Genomic DNA, 18,291 nt, shown 5'->3' with positions numbered 1-18,291 from the left:
TCTAGGGGTTCCTGGTGGCCTTTGTATCAGGGTGCCTTGGATGCCCCTGAGGCCTGGTCTCTGCCTGTGAGTCTGTTACTAGGGGTTCTTGGTGGCCTTTGTATCAGGGTGCCTTGGATGCCGGTGAGGCCTGAGCTCTGCCTGTGAGTCTGTTTCGAGGGGTTCTTGGTGGCCTTTGCATCAGGGTGCCCCGGATGCCTGTGAGGCCTGAGCTCTGCCTGTGAGTCTGTTTCTAGAGGTTCTTGGTGGCCTTTGTATCAGGGTTCCTTGGATGCCCGTGAGGCCTGAGATCTGCCTGCGAGTCTGTTTCTAGGAGTTCTTGGTGGCTTTTGTATCAGGGTGCCTTGGATGCCAGTGAGGCCTGAGCTCTGCCTGTAAGTCTGTTTCTAGGGGCTCTTGGTGGCCTTTGTATCAGGGTGCCTTGGATGCCCGTGAGGCCTGAGCTCTGCCTGTGAGTCTGTTTCTAGAGGTTCGTGGTGGCCTTTGTATCAAGGTGCCTTGGATGCCCGTGAGGCCTGAGCTCTGCCTGCGAGTCTGTTTCTAGAGGTTCGTTGTGGCCTTTGTATCAAGGTGCCTTGGATGCCCGTGAGGCCTGAGATCTGCCTGCGAGTCTGTTTCTAGGGGTTCTTGGTGGCTTTTGTATCAGGGTGCCTTGGATGCCTGTGAGGCCCGAGCTCTGCCTGTGAGTCTGTTTCTAGGGGTTCTTGGTGGCCTTTGTATCAGGGTGCCCCGGATGCCTGTGAGGCCTGAGCTCTGCCTGTGAGTCGGTTTCTAGGGGCTCTTGGTGGCCTTTGTATTAGGGTGCCTTGGATGCCCGTGAGGGCTGAGCTCTGCCTGTGAGTCTGTTTCTAGGGGTTCTTGGTGGCCTTTGTATCAGGGTGCCTTGGATGCCCGTGAGGCCGGAGCTCTGCCTGTGAGTCTGTTTCTAGGGGTTCTTGGTGGCTTTTGTATCAGGGTGCCTTGGATGCCCGTGAGGCCTGAGCTCTGCCTGTGAGTCTGTCTCTAGGGGTTCTTGGTGGCCTTTGTATCAGGTTGCCTTAGATGCCCGTGAGGCCTGAGCTCTGCCTGTGAGTCTGTTTCTAGGGGTTCTTGTTGGCCTTTGTATCAGAGTGCCCCGGATGCCTGTGAGGCCTGAGCTCTGCCTCTGAGTCTGTTTAAAGTGGTTCTTCGTGGCCTTTGTATCAAGGTGCCTTGGATGCTCATGAGGCCTGAGCTCTGCCTGTGAGTCTGTTTCTAGGGGTTCTTTGTGGCCTTTGTATCAGAGTGCCCAGGATGCCTGTGAGGCCTGAGCTCTGCCCGTGAGTCTGTTTCTAGGGGTTCTTGGTGGCCTTTGTATCAAGGTGCCTTGGATGCCCGTCAGGCCTGAGCTCTGCCTGTGAGTCTGTTTCTAGAGGTTCCTGGTGGCCTTTGTATCAAGGTGCCTTGGATGCCCGTGAGGACTGAGATCTGCCTGTGAGTCTGTTTCTAGAGGTTCTTGGTGGCCTTTGTATCCAGAGGGTGCCCCGGATGCCTGTGAGGCCTGAGCTCTGCCTGTGAGTCTGTTTCTAGAGGTTCTTGGTGGCCTTTGTATCCAGAGGGTGCCCCGGATGCCTGTGAGGCCTGAGCTCTGCCCGTGAGTCTGTTTCTAGGGGCTCTTGGTGGCCTTTGTGTCAGGTTGCCTTGGATGCCCGTGAGGCCTGAGCTCTGCATGTGAGTCTGTTTCTAGGGGCTCTTGGTGGCCTTTGTATCAAGGTGCCTTGGATGTCGGTGAGGCCTGAGCTCTGCCTGCGAGTCTGTTTATAGGGGTTCTTGGTGACCTTTGTATCAGGGTGTCCCGGATGCCTTTGAGGCCAGAACTCTGCCTGTTAGTCTGTTTCTAGGGGCTCTTGGTGGCCTTTGTATCAAGGTGCCTTGGATGCCGGTGAGGCCTGAGCTCTGCCTGCAAGTCTGTTTATAGGGGTTCTTGGTGGCCTTTGTATCAGGGTGCCTTGGATGCCCGTGAGGCCTGAGCTCTGCCTGTGAGTCTGTTTCTAGGGGTTCTTGGTGGCCTTTGTATCAGGGTGCCTTGGATGCCTGTGAGGCCTGAGCTCTGCCTGTGAGTCTGTTTCTAGGGGCTCTTGGTGGCCTTTGTATCAGGGTGCCTTGGATGCCTGTGAAGCCAGAACTCTGCCTGTTAGTCTGTTTCTAGAGGCTCTTGGTGGCCTTTGTATCAAGGTGCCTTGGATGCCGGTGAGGCCTGAGCTCTGCCTGCAAGTCTGTTTATAGGGGTTCTTGGTGGCCTTTGTATCAGGGTGCCTTGGATGCCCGTGAGGCCTGAGCTCTGCCTGTGAGTCTGTTTCTAGAGGTTCTTAGTGGCTTTTGTATCAGGGTGGCTTGGATGCCCATGAGGCCTGAGGTCTGCCTGCGAGTCTGTTTCTAGGGGTTCTTGGTGGCTTTTGTATCAGGGTGCCTTGGCTGCCAGTGAGGCCTGAGCTCTGCCTGTAAGTCTGTTTCTAGGGGCTCTTGGTGGCCTTTGTATCAGGGGCCTTGGATGCCAGTGAGGCATGAGCTCTGCCTGTGATTCTGTGTCTAGGGGTTCTTGGTGGCCTTTGTATCAGGGTGCCCAGGATGCCTGTGAGGCCTGAGCTCTGCCTGTGAGTCTGTTTCTAGGGGCTCTTGGTGGCCTTTGTATCAGGGTGCCTTGGATGCCCGTGAGGCATGAGCACTGCATGTCAGTCTGTTTCTAGGGGTTCTTGGTGGCCTGTGTATCAGGGTGCCCCGGATGCCTTTGAAGCCTGAGCTCTTCCTGTGAGTCTGTTTCTAGGGGCTCTTGGTGGCCTTTGTATCAGGGTGCCTTGGATGCCGGTGAGACCTGAGCTCTTCCTGTGCGTCTGTTTCTAGGGGTTCCTGGTGGCCTTTGTATCAAGGTGACTTGGATGCCGGTGAGGCCTGAGCTCTGCCTGTGAGTCTGTTTCTAGGGGTTCCTGGTGGCCTTTGTATCAGGGTGCCTTGGATGCCCCTGAGGCCTGAGCTCTGCCTGTGAGTCTGTTTCTAGGGGTTCTTGGTGGCCTTTGTATCAGGTTGCCTTGGATGCCGGTGAGGCCTGAGCTCTGCCTGTGAGTCTGTTTCGAGGGTTTCTTGGTGGCCTTTGTATCAGGGTGCCCCGGATGCCTGTGAGGCCTGAGCTCTGCCTGCGAGTCTGTTTCTAGGGGTTCTTGGTGGCTTTTGTATCAGGGTGCCTTGGATGCCAGTGAGGCCTGAGCTCTGCCTGTAAGTCTGTTTCTAGGGGCTCTTGGTGGCCTTTGTATCTGGGTGCCTTGGATGCCCGTGAGGCCTGAGCTCTGCCTGTGAGTCTGTTTCTAGAGGTTCTTGGTGGCCTTTGTATCAAGGTGCCTTGGATGCCCGTGAGGCCTGAGCTCTGCCTGTGAGTCTGTTTCTAGAGGTTCCTGGTGGCCTTTGTATCAAGGTGCCTTGGATGCCTGTGAGGCCTGATTTCTGCCTGTGAGTCTGTTTCTAGAGGTTCTTGGTGGCCTTTGTATCCAGTGGGTGCCCCGGATGCCTGTGAGGCCTGAGCTCTGCCTGTGAGTCTGTTTCTAGAGGTTCTTGGTGGCCTTTGTATCCAGAGGGTGCCCCGGATGCCTGTGATGCCTGAGCTCTGCCAGTGAGTCTGTTTCTAGGGGCTCTTGGTGGCCTTTGTGTCAGGTTGCCTTGGATGCCCGTGAGGCCTGAGCTCTGCATGTGAGTCTGTTTCTAGAGGTTCCTGGTGGCCTTTGTATCAAGGTGCCTTGGATGCCCGTGAGGCCTGAGCTCTGCCTGTGAGTCTGTTTCTAGAGGTTCTTGGTGGCCTTTGTATACAGAGGGTGCCCCGGATGCCTGTGAGGCCTGGGCTCTGCCTGTGAGTCTGTTCCTAGAGGTTCTTGGTGGCCTTTGTATCCAGAGGGTGCCCCGGATGCCTGTGAGGCCTGAGCTCTGCCCGTGAGTCTGTTTCTAGGGGCTCTTGGTGGCCTTTGTGTCAGGTTGCCTTGAATGCCCGTGAGGCCTGAGCTCTGCGCGTGAGTCTGTTTCTAGGGGCTCTTGGTGGCCTTTGTGTCAGGTTGCTTTGGATGCCCGTGAGGCCTGAGCTCTGCATGTGAGTCTGTTTCTAGAGGTTCCTGGTGGCCTTTGTATCAAGGTGCCTTGGATGCCCGTGAGGCCTGAGCTCTGCCTGTGAGTCTGTTTCTAGAGGTTCTAGCTGGCCTTTGTATCCAGAGGGTGCCCCGGATGCCTGTGAGGCCTGAGCTCTGCCTGTGAGTCTGTTTCTAGAGGTTCTTGGTGGCCTTTGTATCCAGAGGGTGCCCCGGATGCCTGTGAGGCCTGAGCTCTGCCCGTGAGTCTGTTTCTAGGGGCTCTTGGTGGCCTTTGTGTCAGGTTGCCTTGGATGCCCGTGAGGCCTGAGCTCTGCATGCGAGTCTGTTTCTAGGGGCTCTTGGTGGCCTTTGTATCAAGGTGCCTTGGATGTCGGTGAGGCCTGAGCTCTGCCTGTGAGTCTGTTTATAGGGGTTCTTGGTGGCCTTTGTATCAGGGTGCCCCGGATGCCTTTGAGGCCAGAACTCTGCCTGTTAGTCTGTTTCTAGGGGCTCTTGGTGGCCTTTGTATCAAGGTGCCTTGGATGCCGGTGAGGCCTGAGCTCTGCCTGCAAGTCTGTTTATAGGGGTTCTTGGTGGCCTTTGTATCAGGGTGCCTTGGATGCCTGTGAGGCCTGAGCTCTGCCTGTGAGTCTGTTTCTAGGGGTTCTTGGTGGCCTTTGTATCAGGGTGCCTTGGATGCCTGTGAGGCCTGAGCTCTGCCTGTGAGTCTGTTTCTAGGGGCTCTTGTTGGCCTTTGTATCAGGGTGCCTTGGATGCCTGTGAGGCCAGAACTCTGCCTGTTAGTCTGTTTCTAGGGGCTCTTGGTGGCCTTTGTATCAAGGTGCCTTGGATGCCGGTCAGGCCTGAGCTCTGCCTGCAAACTGTTTATAGGGGTTCTTGGTGGCCTTTGTATCAAGGTGCCTTGGATGCCCGTGAGGGCTGAGCTCTGCCTGTGAGTCTGTTTCTAGAGGTTCTTGGTGGCCTTTGTATCAGGGTGCCTTGGATGCCCGTGAGGCCTGAGATCTGCCTGCGAGTCTGTTTCTAGGGGTTCTTGGTGGCTTTTGTATCAGGGTGCCTTGGATGCCAGTGAGGCCTGAGCTCTGCCTGTAAGTCTGTTTCTATGGGCTCTTGGTGGCCTTCGTATCAGGGTGCCTTGGATGCCTGTGAGGCCTGAGCTCTGCCTGTGAGTCTGTTTCTAGGGGCTCTTGGTGGCCTTTGTATCAGGGTGCCTTGGATGCCCGTGAGGCCTGAGCACTGCATGTGAGTCTGTTTCTAGGGGTTCTTGGTGGCCTTTGTATCAGGGTGCCCCAGATGCCTTTGAAGCCTGAGCTCTTCCTGTGAGTCTGTTTCTAGGGGCTCTTGGTGGCCTTTGTATCAGGGTGCCTTGGATGCCGGTGAGACCTGAGCTCTGCCTGTGCATCTGTTTCTAGGGGTTCCTGGTGGCCTTTGTATCAAGGTGACTTGGATGCCGGTGAGGCCTGAGCTCTGCCTGTGAGTCTGTTTCTAGGGGTTCCTGGTGGCCTTTGTATCAGGGTGCCTTGGATGCCCCTGAGGCCTGAACTCTGCCTGTGAGCCTGTTTCTAGGGGTTCTTGGTGGCCTTTGTATCAGGGTGCCTTGGATGCCGGTGAGGCCTGAGCTCTGCCTGTGAGTCTGTTTCGAGGGGTTCTTGGTGGCCTTTGTATCAGGGTGCCTTGGATGCCCGTGAGGCCTGAGATCTGCCTGCGAGTATGTTTCTAGGGGTTCTTGGTGGCTTTTGTATCAGGGTGCCTTGGATGCCCGTGAGGCCTGAGCTCTGCCTGTAAGTCTGTTTCTAGGGGCTCTTGGTGGCCTTTGTATCAGGGTGCCTTGGATGCCGGTGAGGCCTGAGCTCTGCCTGTGAGTCTGTTTCGAGGGGTTCTTGGTGGCCTTTGTATCAGGGTGCCCCGGATGCCTGTGAGGCCTGAGCTCTGCCTGTGAGTCTGTTTCTAGGGGCTCTTGGTGGCCTTTGTATCAGGGTGCCTTGGATGCCCGTGAGGCCTGAGCACTGCATGTGAGTCTGTTTCTAGGGGTCTTGGTGGCCTTTGTATCAGGGTGCCTTGGATGCCAGTGAGGCATGAGCTCTGCCTGTGATTCTGTTTCTAGGGGTTCTTGGTGGCCTTTGTATCAGGGTGCCCCGGATGCCTGTGAGGCCTGAGCTCTGCCCGTGAGTCTGTTTCTAGGGGCTCTTGGTGGCCTTTGTATCAGGGTGCCTTGGATGCCCGTGAGGCCTGAGCACTGCATGTGAGTCTGTTTCTAGGGGTCTTGGTGGCCTTTGTATCAGGGTGCCCCGGATGCATTTGAAGCCTGGGCTCTTCCTGTGAGTCTGTTTCTAGGGGCTCTTGGTGGCCTTTGTATCAGGGTGCCTTGGATGCCGGTGAGACCTGAGCTCTGCCTGTGCATCTGTTTCTAGGGGTTCCTGGTGGCTTTTGTATCAGGGTGCCTTGGATGCCCGTGAGGCCTGAGATCTGCCTGCGAGTCTGTTTCTAGGGGTTCTTAGTGGCTTTTGTATCAGGGTGCCTTGGATTCCAGTGAGGCCTGAGCTCTGCCTGTAAGTCTGTTTCTAGGGGCTCTTGGTGGCCTTTGTATCAGGGTGCCTTGGATGCCCGTGAGGCCTGAGCTCTGCCTGTGAGTCTGTTTCTAGAGGGTCCTGGTGGCCTTTGTATCAAGGTGCCTTGGATGCCTCTGAGGCCTGAGCTCTGCCTGCGAGTCTGTTTCTAGAGGTTCTTGGTGGCCTTTGTATCAGGGTGCCTTGGATGCCCGTGAGGCCCGAGCTCTGCCTGTGAGTCTGTTTCTAAGGGTTCTTGGTGGCCTTTGTATCAGGGTGCCCCGGATGCCTGTGAGGCCTGAGCTCTGTCTGTGAGTCTGTTTCTAAGGGCTCTTGGTGGCCTTTGTATTAGGGTGCCTTGGATGCCCGTGAGGCCTGAGCTCTGCCTGTGAGTCTGTTTCTAGGGGTTCTTGGTGGCCTTTGTAGCAGGGTGCTCGGATGCCCGTGTGGCCTGAGCTCTGCCTCTGAGTCTGTTTCTAGAGGTTCTTGGTGGCCTTTGTATCCAGAGGGTGCCCCGGATGCCTGTGAGGCCTGAGCTCTGCCTGTGAGTCTGTTTCTAGAGGTTCTTGGTGGCCTTTGTATCCAGAGGGTGCCCCGGATGCCTGTGAGGCCTGAGCTCTGCCCGTGAGTCTGTTTCTAGGGGCTCTTGGTGGCCTTTGTGTCAGGTTGCCTTGGATGCCCGTGAGGCCTGAGCTCTGCATGCGAGTCTGTTTCTAGGGGCTCTTGGCGGCCTTTGTATCAAGGTGCCTTGGATGTCGGTGAGGCCTGAGCTCTGCCTGCGAGTCTGTTTATAGGGGTTCTTGGTGGCCTTTGTATCAGGGTGCCCCGGATCCCTTTGAGGCCAGAACTCTGCCTGTTAGTCTGTTTCTAGGGGCTCTTCGTGGCCTTTGTATCAAGGTGCCTTGGATGCCGGTGAGGCCTGAGCTCTGCCTGCAAGTCTGTTTATAGGGGTTCTTGGTGGCCTTTGTATCAGGGTGCCTTGGATGCCCGTGAGGCCTGAGCTCTGCCTGTGAGTCTGTTTCTAGGGGTTCTTGGTGGCCTTTGTATCAGGGTGCCTTGGATGCCTGTGAGGCCTGACCTCTGCCTGTGAGTCTGTTTCTAGGGGTTCTTGGTGGCCTTTGTATCAGGGTGCCCCGGATGCCTGTGAGGCCTGAGCTCTGCCTGTGAGTATGTTTCTAGAGGTTCTTGGTGGCCTTTGTATCAGGGTGCCTCGGATGCCCGCGAGGCCTGAGCTCTGCCTGTGAGTCTGTTTCTAGGGGTTCTTGGTGGCCTTTGTATCAGAGTGCCCCGGATGCCTGTGAGGCCTGACCTCTGCCTGTGAGTCTGTTTCTAGGGGTTCTTGGTGGCTTTTGTATCAGGGTGCCTTGGATGCCCGTTTGGCCTGAGCTCTGCCTGTGAGTCTGCCTCTAGGGGTTCTTGGTGGCCTTTGTATCAGGTTGCCTTAGATGCCCGTGAGGCCTGAGCTCTGCCTGTGAGTCTGTTTCTAGGGGTTCTTGGTGGCCTTTGTATCAGAGTGCCCCGGATGCCTGTGAGGCCTTCGCTCTGCCTGTGAGTCTGTTTCTAGAGGTTCTTGGTGGCCTTTGTATCAGGGTGCCTCAGATGCCCGCGAGGCCTGAGCTCTGCCTGTGAGTCTGTTTGTAGGGGTTCTTGGTGGCCTTTGTATCAGGGTGCCCCGGATGCCCATGAGGCCTGTGCTCTGCCTGTGAGTCTGTTTCTAGGGGTTCTTGGTGGTCTTTGTATCAGGGTGCCCCGGATTCCTGTGAGGCCTGAGCTCTGCCTGTGAGTCTGTTTCTAGAGGTTCTTGGTGGCCTTTGTATCAGGGTGCCTTGGATGCCCGTGAGGCCTGAGATCTGCCTGTGAGTCTGTTTCTAGGGGTTCTTGGTGGCTTTTGTATCAGGGTGCCTTGGATGCCAGTGAGGCCTGAGCTCTGCCTGTAAGTCTGTTTCTAGGGGCTCTTGGTGGCCTTTGTATCAGGGTGCCTTGGATGCCCGTGAGGCCTGAGCACTGCATGTGAGTCTGTTTCTAGGGGTCTTGGTGGCCTTTGTATCAGGGTGCCCCGGATGCATTTGAAGCCTGGGCTCTTCCTGTGAGTCTGTTTCTAGGGGCTCTTGGTGGCCTTTGTATCAGGGTGCCTTGGATGCCGGTGAGACCTGAGCTCTGCCTGTGCATCTGTTTCTAGGGGTTCCTGGTGGCTTTTGTATCAGGGTGCCTTGGATGCCCGTGAGGCCTGAGATCTGCCTGCGAGTCTGTTTCTAGGGGTTCTTGGTGGCTTTTGTATCAGGGTGCCTTGGATTCCAGTGAGGCCTGAGCTCTGCCTGTAAGTCTGTTTCTAGGGGCTCTTGGTGGCCTTTGTATCAGGGTGCCTTGGATGCCCGTGAGGCCTGAGCTCTGCCTGTGAGTCTGTTTCTAGAGGGTCCTGGTGGCCTTTGTATCAAGGTGCCTTGGATGCCTCTGAGGCCTGAGCTCTGCCTGCGAGTCTGTTTCTAGAGGTTCTTGGTGGCCTTTGTATCAGGGTGCCCCGGATGCCTGTGAGGCCTGAGCTCTGTCTGTGAGTCTGTTTCTAAGGGCTCTTGGTGGCCTTTGTATTAGGGTGCCTTGGATGCCCGTGAGGCCTGAGCTCTGCCTGTGAGTCTGTTTCTAGGGGTTCTTGGTGGCCTTTGTATCAGGGTGCTCGGATGCCCGTGTGGCCTGAGCTCTGCCTCTGAGTCTGTTTCTAGAGGTTATTGGTGGCCTTTGTATCCAGAGGGTGCCCCGGATGCCTGTGAGGCCTGAGCTCTGCCTGTGAGTCTGTTTCTAGAGGTTCTTGGTGGCCTTTGTATCCAGAGGGTGCCCCGGATGCCTGTGAGGCCTGAGCTCTGCCCGTGAGTCTGTTTCTAGGGGCTCTTGGTGGCCTTTGTGTCAGGTTGCCTTGGATGCCCGTGAGGCCTGAGCTCTGCATGCGAGTCTGTTTCTAGGGGCTCTTGGTGGCTTTGTATCAAGGTGCCTTGGATGTCGGTGAGGCCTGAGCTCTGCCTGCGAGTCTGTTTATAGGGGTTCTTGGTGGCCTTTGTATCAGGGTGCCCCGGATGCCTTTGAGGCCAGAACTCTGCCTGTTAGTCTGTTTCTAGGGGCTCTTCGTGGCCTTTGTATCAAGGTGCCTTGGATGCCGGTGAGGCCTGAGCTCTGCCTGCAAGTCAGTTTATAGGGGTTCTTGGTGGCCTTTGTATCAGGGTGCCTTGGATGCCCGTGAGACCTGAGCTCTGCCTGTGAGTCTGTTTCTAGGGGTTCTTGGTGGCCTTTGTATCAGGGTGCCTTGGATGCCTGTGAGGCCTGACCTCTGCCTGTGAGTCTGTTTCTAGGGGTTCTTGGTGGCCTTTGTATCAGGGTGCCCCGGATGCCTGTGAGGCCTGAGCTCTGCCTGTGAGTCTGTTTCTAGAGGTTCTTGGTGGCCTTTGTATCAGGGTGCCTCGGATGCCCGCGAGGCCTGAGCTCTGCCTCTGAGTCTGTTTGTAGGGGTTCTTGGTGGCTTTTGTATCAGGGTGCCTTGGATGCCCGTTTGGCCTGAGCTCTGCCTGTGAGTCTGCCTCTAGGGGTTCTTGGTGGCCTTTGTATCAGGTTGCCTTAGATGCCCGTGAGGCCTGAGCTCTGCCTGTGAGTCTGTTTCTAGGGGTTCTTGGTGGCCTTTGTATCAGAGTGCCCCGGATGCCTGTGAGGCCTGAGCTCTGCCTGTGAGTCTGTTTCTAGAGATTCTTGGTGGCCTTTGTATCAGGGTGCCTCAGATGCCCGCGAGGCCTGAGCTCTGCCTGTGAGTCTGTTTCTAGAGGTTCTTGGTGGCCTTTGTATCAGGGTGCCTCAGATGCCCGCGAGGCCTGAGCTCTGCCTGTGAGTCTGTTTGTAGGGGTTCTTGGTGGCCTTTGTATCAGGGTGCCCCGGATGCCCATGAGGCCTGTGCTCTGCCTGTGAGTCTGTTTCTAGAGGTTCTTGGTGGCCTTTGTATCAGGGTGCCTCAGATGCCCGCGAGGCCTGAGCTCTGCCTGTGAGTCTGTTTGTAGGGGTTCTTGGTGGCCTTTGTATCAGGGTGCCCCGGATGCCCATGAGGCCTGTGCTCTGCCTGTGAGTCTGTTTCTAGGGGTTCTTGGTGGTCTTTGTATCAGGGTGCCCCGGATTCCTGTGAGGCCTGAGCTCTGCCTGTGAGTCTGTTTCTAGAGGTTCTTGGTGGCCTTTGTATCAGGGTGCCTTGGATGCCCGTGAGGCCTGAGATCTGCCTGTGAGTCTGTTTCTAGGGGTTCTTGGTGGCTTTTGTATCAGGGTGCCTTGGATGCCAGTGAGGCCTGAGCTCTGCCTGTAAGTCTGTTTCTAGGGGCTCTTGGTGGCCTTTGTATCAGGGTGCCTTGGATGCCGGTGAGGCCTGAGCTCTGCCTGTGAGTCTGTTTCGAGGGGTTCTTGGTGGCCTTTGTATCAGGGTGCCCCGGATGCCTGTGAGGCCTGAGCTCTGCCTGTGAGTCTGTTTCTAGAGGTTCTTGGTGGCCTTTGTATCAGGGTGCCTTGGATGCCAGTGAGGCATGAGCTCTGCCTGTGATTCTCTTTCTAGGGGTTCTTGGTGGCCTTTGTATCAGGGTGCCCCGGATGCCTGTGAGGCCTGAGCTCTGCCTGTGAGTCTGTTTCTAGGGGCTCTTGGTGGCCTTTGTATCAGGGTGCCTTGGATGCCCGTGAGGCCTGAGCACTGCATGTGAGTCTGTTTCTAGGGGTCTTGGAGGCCTTTGTATCAGGGTGCCCCGGATGCATTTGAAGCCTGGGCTCTTCCTGTGAGTCTGTTTCTAGGGGCTCTTGGGGGCCCTTGTATCAGGGTGTCTTCGATGCCGGTGAGACCTGAGCTCTGCCTGTGCGTCTGTTTCTAGGGGTTCCTGGTGGCCTTTGTATCAAGGTGACTTGGATGCCGGTGAGGCCTGAGCTCTGCCTGTGAGTCTGTTTCTAGGGGTTCCTGGTGGCCTTTGTATCAGGGTGCCTTGGATGCCCCTGAGGCCTGGGCTCTGCCTGTGAGTCTGTTACTAGGGGTTCTTGGTGGCCTTTGTATCAGGGTGCCTTGGATGCCGGTGAGGCCTGAGCTCTGCCTGTGAGTCTGTTTCGAGGGGTTCTTGGTGGCCTTTGCATCAGGGTGCCCCGGATGCCTGTGAGGCCTGAGCTCTGCCTGTGAGTCTGTTTCTAGAGGTTCTTGGTGGCCTTTGTATCAGGGTGCCTTGGATGCCCGTGAGGCCTGAGATCTGCCTGCGAGTCTGTTTCTAGGGGTTCTTGGTGGCTTTTGTATCAGGGTGCCTTGGATGCCAGTGAGGCCTGAGCTCTGCCTGTAAGTCTGTTTCTAGGGGCTCTTGGTGGCCTTTGTATCAGGGTGCCTTGGATGCCCGTGAGGCCTGAGCTCTGCCTGTGAGTCTGTTTCTAGAGGTTCGTGGTGGCCTTTGTATCAAGGTGCCTTGGATGCCCGTGAGGCCTGAGCTCTGCCTGCGAGTCTGTTTCTAGAGGTTCGTTGTGGCCTTTGTATCAAGGTGCCTTGGATGCCCGTGAGGCCTGAGATCTGCCTGCGAGTCTGTTTCTAGGGGTTCTTGGTGGCTTTTGTATCAGGGTGCCTTGGATGCCTGTGAGGCCCGAGCTCTGCCTGTGAGTCTGTTTCTAGGGGTTCTTGGTGGCCTTTGTATCAGGGTGCCCCGGATGCCTGTGAGGCCTGAGCTCTGCCTGTGAGTCGGTTTCTAGGGGCTCTTGGTGGCCTTTGTATTAGGGTGCCTTGGATGCCCGTGAGGGCTGAGCTCTGCCTGTGAGTCTGTTTCTAGGGGTTCTTGCTGGCCTTTGTATCAGGGTGCCCTGGATGCCCGTGAGGCCGGAGCTCTGCCTGTGAGTCTGTTTCTAGGGGTTCTTGGTGGCTTTTGTATCAGGGTGCCTTGGATGCCCGTGAGGCCTGAGCTCTGCCTGTGAGTCTGTCTCTAGGGGTTCTTGGTGGCCTTTGTATCAGGTTGCCTTAGATGCCCGTGAGGCCTGAGCTCTGCCTGTGAGTCTGTTTCTAGGGGTTCTTGTTGGCCTTTGTATCAGAGTGCCCCGGATGCCTGTGAGGCCTGAGCTCTGCCTGTGAGTCTGTTTAAAGTGGTTCTTCGTGGCCTTTGTATCAAGGTGCCTTGGATGCTCATGAGGCCTGAGCTCTGCCTGTGAGTCTGTTTCTAGGGGTTCTTTGTGGCCTTTGTATCAGAGTGCCCCGGATGCCTGTGAGGCCTGAGCTCTGCCCGTGAGTCTGTTTCTAGGGGTTCTTGGTGGCCTTTGTATCAAGGTGCCTTGGATGCCCGTGAGGCCTGAGCTCTGCCTGTGAGTCTGTTTCTAGAGGTTCCTGGTGGCCTTTGTATCAAGGTGCCTTGGATGCCCGTGAGGACTGAGATCTGCCTGTGAGTCTGTTTCTAGAGGTTCTTGGTGGCCTTTGTATCCAGAGGGTGCCCCGGATGCCTGTGAGGCCTGAGCTCTGCCTGTGAGTCTGTTTCTAGAGGTTCTTGGTGGCCTTTGTATCCAGAGGGTGCCCCGGATGCCTGTGAGGCCTGAGCTCTGCCCGTGAGTCTGTTTCTAGGGGCTCTTGGTGGCCTTTGTGTCAGGTTGCCTTGGATGCCCGTGAGGCCTGAGCTCTGCATGTGAGTCTGTTTCTAGGGGCTCTTGGTGGCCTTTGTATCAAGGTGCCTTGGATGTCGGTGAGGCCTGAGCTCTGCCTGCGAGTCTGTTTATAGGGGTTCTTGGTGACCTTTGTATCAGGGTGTCCCGGATGCCTTTGAGGCCAGAACTCTGCCTGTTAGTCTGTTTCTAGGGGCTCTTGGTGGCCTTTGTATCAAGGTGCCTTGGATGCCGGTGAGGCCTGAGCTCTGCCTGCAAGTCTGTTTATAGGGGTTCTTGCTGGCCTTTGTATCAGGGTGCCTTGGATGCCCGTGAGGCCTGAGCTCTGCCTGTGAGTCTGTTTCTAGGGGTTCTTGGTGGCCTTTGTATCAGGGTGCCTTGGATGCCTGTGAGGCCTGAGCTCTGCCTGTGAGTCTGTTTCTAGGGGCTCTTGGTGGCCTTTGTATCAGGGTGCCTTGGATGCCTGTGAAGCCAGCACTCTGCCTGTTAGTCTGTTTCTAGAGGCTCTTGGTGGCCTTTGTATCAAGGTGCCTTGGATGCCGGTGAGGCCTGAGCTCTGCCTGCAAGTCTGTTTATAGGGGTTCTTGGTGGCCTTTGTATCAGGGTGCCTTGGATGCCCGTGAGGCCTGAGCTCTGCCTGTGAGTCTGTTTCTAGAGGTTCTTGGTGGCTTTTGTATCAGGGTGGCTTGGATGCCCATGGGCCTGAGGTCTGCCTGCGAGTCTGTTTCTAGGGGTTCTTGGTGGCTTTTGTATCAGGGTGCCTTGGATGCCAGTGAGGCCTGAGCTCTGCCTGTAAGTCTGTTTCTAGGGGCTCTTGGTGGCCTTTGTATCAGGGGCCTTGGATGCCAGTGAGGCATGAGCTCTGCCTGTGATTCTGTTTCTAGGGGTTCTTGGTGGCCTTTGTATCAGGGTGCCCAGGATGCCTGTGAGGCCTGAGCTCTGCCTGTGAGTCTGTTTCTAGGGGCTCTTGGTGGCCTTTGTATCAGGGTGCCTTGGATGCCCGTGAGGCATGAGCACTGCATGTCAGTCTGTTTCTAGGGGTTCTTGGTGGCCTGTGTATCAGGGTGCCCCGGATGCCTTTGAAGCCTGAGCTCTTCCTGTGAGTCTGTTTCTAGGGGCTCTTGGTGGCCTTTGTATCAGGGTGCCTTGGATGCCGGTGAGACCTGAGCTCTTCCTGTGCGTCTGTTTCTAGGGGTTCCTGGTGGCCTTTGTATCAAGGTGACTTGGATGCCGGTGAGGCCTGAGCTCTGCCTGTGAGTCTGTTTCTAGGGGTTCCTGGTGGCCTTTGTATCAGGGTGCCTTGGATGCCCCTGAGGCCTGAGCTCTGCCTGTGAGTCTGTTTCTAGGGGTTCTTGGTGGCCTTTGTATCAGGTTGCCTTGGATGCCGGTGAGGCCTGAGCTCTGCCTGTGAGTCTGTTTCGAGGGTTTCTTGGTGGCCTTTGTATCAGGGTGCCCCGGATGCCTGTGAGGCCTGAGCTCTGCCTGCGAGTCTGTTTCTAGGGGTTCTTGGTGGCTTTTGTATCAGGGTGCCTTGGATGCCAGTGAGGCCTGAGCTCTGCCTGTAAGTCTGTTTCTAGGGGCTCTTGGTGGCCTTTGTATCTGGGTGCCTTGGATGCCCGTGAGGCCTGAGCTCTGCCTGTGAGTCTGTTTCTAGAGGTTCTTGGTGGCCTTTGTATCAAGGTGCCTTGGATGCCCGTGAGGCCTGAGCTCTGCCTGTGAGTCTGTTTCTAGAGGTTCCTGGTGGCCTTTGTATCAAGGTGCCTTGGATGCCTGTGAGGCCTGAGCTCTGCCTGTGAGTCTGTTTCTAGAGGTTCTTGGTGGCCTTTGTATCCAGTGGGTGCCCCGGATGCCTGTGAGGCCTGAGCTCTGCCTGTGAGTCTGTTTCTAGAGGTTCTTGGTGGCCTTTGTATCCAGAGGGTGCCCCGGATGCCTGTGATGCCTGAGCTCTGCCAGTGAGTCTGTTTCTAGGGGCTCTTGGTGGCCTTTGTGTCAGGTTGCCTTGGATGCCCGTGAGGCCTGAGCTCTGCATGTGAGTCTGTTTCTAGAGGTTCCTGGTGGCCTTTGTATCAAGGTGCCTTGGATGCCCGTGAGGCCTGAGCTCTGCCTGTGAGTCTGTTTCTAGAGGTTCTTGGTGGCCTTTGTATCAGGGTGCCTTGGATGCCCATGAGGCCTGAGATCTGCCTGCGAGTCTGTTTCTAGGGGTTCTTGGTGGCTTTTGTATCAGGGTGCCCCGGATGCCTGTGAGGCCTGAGCTCTGCCTGTGAGTCTGTTTCTAGAGGTTCTTGGTGGCCTTTGTATCAGGGTGCCTTGGATGCCCGTGAGGCCTGAGATCTGCCTGCGAGTCTGTTTCTAGGGGTTCTTGGTGGCTTTTGTATCAGGGTGCCTTGGATGCCAGTGAGGCCTGAGCTCTGCCTGTAAGTCTGTTTCTAGGGGCTCTTGGTGGCCTTTGTATCAGGGTGCCTTGGATGCCCGTGAGGCCTGAGCTCTGCCTGTGAGTCTGTTTCTAGAGGTTCGTGGTGGCCTTTGTATCAAGGTGCCTTGGATGCCCGTGAGGCCTGAGCTCTGCCTGCGAGTCTGTTTCTAGAGGTTCGTTGTGGCCTTTGTATCAAGGTGCCTTGGATGCCCGTGAGGCCTGAGATCTGCCTGCGAGTCTGTTTCTAGGGGTTCTTGGTGGCTTTTGTATCAGGGTGCCTTGGATGCCTGTGAGGCCCGAGCTCTGCCTGTGAGTCTGTTTCTAGGGGTTCTTGGTGGCCTTTGTATCAGGGTGCCCCGGATGCCTGTGAGGCCTGAGCTCTGCCTGTGAGTCGGTTTCTAGGGGCTCTTGGTGGCCTTTGTATTAGGGTGCCTTGGATGCCCGTGAGGGCTGAGCTCTGCCTGTGAGTCTGTTTCTAGGGGTTCTTGCTGGCCTTTGTATCAGGGTGCCCTGGATGCCCGTGAGGCCGGAGCTCTGCCTGTGAGTCTGTTTCTAGGGGTTCTTGGTGGCTTTTGTATCAGGGTGCCTTGGATGCCCGTGAGGCCTGAGCTCTGCCTGTGAGTCTGTCTCTAGGGGTTCTTGGTGGCCTTTGTATCAGGTTGCCTTAGATGCCCGTGAGGCCTGAGCTCTGCCTGTGAGTCTGTTTCTAGGGGTTCTTGTTGGCCTTTGTATCAGAGTGCCCCGGATGCCTGTGAGGCCTGAGCTCTGCCTGTGAGTCTGTTTAAAGTGGTTCTTCGTGGCCTTTGTATCAAGGTGCCTTGGATGCTAATGAGGCCTGAGCTCTGCCTGTGAGTCTGTTTCTAGGGGTTCTTTGTGGCCTTTGTATCAGAGTGCCCCGGATGCCTGTGAGGCCTGAGCTCTGCCCGTGAGTCTGTTTCTAGGGGTTCTTGGTGGCCTTTGTATCAAGGTGCCTTGGATGCCCGTGAGGCCTGAGCTCTGCCTGTGAGTCTGTTTCTAGAGGTTCCTGGTGGCCTTTGTATCAAGGTGCCTTGGATGCCCGTGAGGACTGAGATCTGCCTGTGAGTCTGTTTCTAGAGGTTCTTGGTGGCCTTTGTATCCAGAGGGTGCCCCGGATGCCTGTGAGGCCTGAGCTCTGCCTGTGAGTCTGTTTCTAGAGGTTCTTGGTGGCCTTTGTATCCAGAGGGTGCCCCGGATGCCTGTGAGGCCTGAGCTCTGCCCGTGAGTCTGTTTCTAGGGGCTCTTGGTGGCCTTTGTGTCAGGTTGCCTTGGATGCCCGTGAGGCCTGAGCTCTGCATGTGAGTCTGTTTCTAGGGGCTCTTGGTGGCCTTTGTATCAAGGTGCCTTGGATGTCGGTGAGGCCTGAGCTCTGCCTGCGAGTCTGTTTATAGGGGTTCTTGGTGACCTTTGTATCAGGGTGTCCCGGATGCCTTTGAGGCCAGAACTCTGCCTGTTAGTCTGTTTCTAGGGGCTCTTGGTGGCCTTTGTATCAAGGTGCCTTGGATGCCGGTGAGGCCTGAGCTCTGCCTGCAAGTCTGTTTATAGGGGTTCTTGCTGGCCTTTGTATCAGGGTGCCTTGGATGCCCGTGAGGCCTGAGCTCTGCCTGTGAGTCTGTTTCTAGGGGTTCTTGGTGGCCTTTGTATCAGGGTGCCTTGGATGCCTGTGAGGCCTGAGCTCTGCCTGTGAGTCTGTTTCTAGGGGCTCTTGGTGGCCTTTGTATCAGGGTGCCTTGGATGCCTGTGAAGCCAGCACTCTGCCTGTTAGTCTGTTTCTAGAGGCTCTTGGTGGCCTTTGTATCAAGGTGCCTTGGATGCCGGTGAGGCCTGAGCTCTGCCTGCAAGTCTGTTTATAGGGGTTCTTGGTGGCCTTTGTATCAGGGTGCCTTGGATGCCCGTGAGGCCTGAGCTCTGCCTGTGTGTCTGTTTCTAGAGGTTCTTGGTGGCTTTTGTATCAGGGTGGCTTGGATGCCCATGAGGCCTGAGGTCTGCCTGCGAGTCTGTTTCTAGGGGTTCTTGGTGGCTTTTGTATCAGGGTGCCTTGGATGCCAGTGAGGCCTGAGCTCTGCCTGTAAGTCTGTTTCTAGGGGCTCTTGGTGGCCTTTGTATCAGGGGCCTTGGATGCCAGTGAGGCATGAGCTCTGCCTGTGATTCTGTTTCTAGGGGTTCTTGGTGGCCTTTGTATCAGGGTGCCCAGGATGCCTGTGAGGCCTGAGCTCTGCCTGTGAGTCTGTTTCTAGGGGCTCTTGGTGGCCTTTGTATCAGGGTGCCTTGGATGCCCGTGAGGCATGAGCACTGCATGTCAGTCTGTTTCTAGGGGTTCTTGGTGGCCTGTGTATCAGGGTGCCCCGGATGCCTTTGAAGCCTGAGCTCTTCCTGTGAGTCTGTTTCTAGGGGCTCTTGGTGGCCTTTGTATCAGGGTGCCTTGGATGCCGGTGAGACCTGAGCTCTTCCTGTGCGTCTGTTTCTAGGGGTTCCTGGTGGCCTTTGTATCAAGGTGACTTGGATGCCGGTGAGGCCTGAGCTCTGCCTGTGAGTCTGTTTCTCGGGGTTCCTGGTGGCCTTTGTATCAGGGTGCCTTGGATGCCCCTGAGGCCTGAGCTCTGCCTGTGAGTCTGTT

This window comes from Ambystoma mexicanum, chromosome 9 (genome assembly GCF_040938575.1).
Source record: "Ambystoma mexicanum isolate Mex_15411 chromosome 9, UKY_AmexF1_1, whole genome shotgun sequence".
Classification (NCBI taxonomy): domain Eukaryota; kingdom Metazoa; phylum Chordata; class Amphibia; order Caudata; family Ambystomatidae; genus Ambystoma; species Ambystoma mexicanum.
This window is presented reverse-complemented; position numbering follows the sequence as displayed.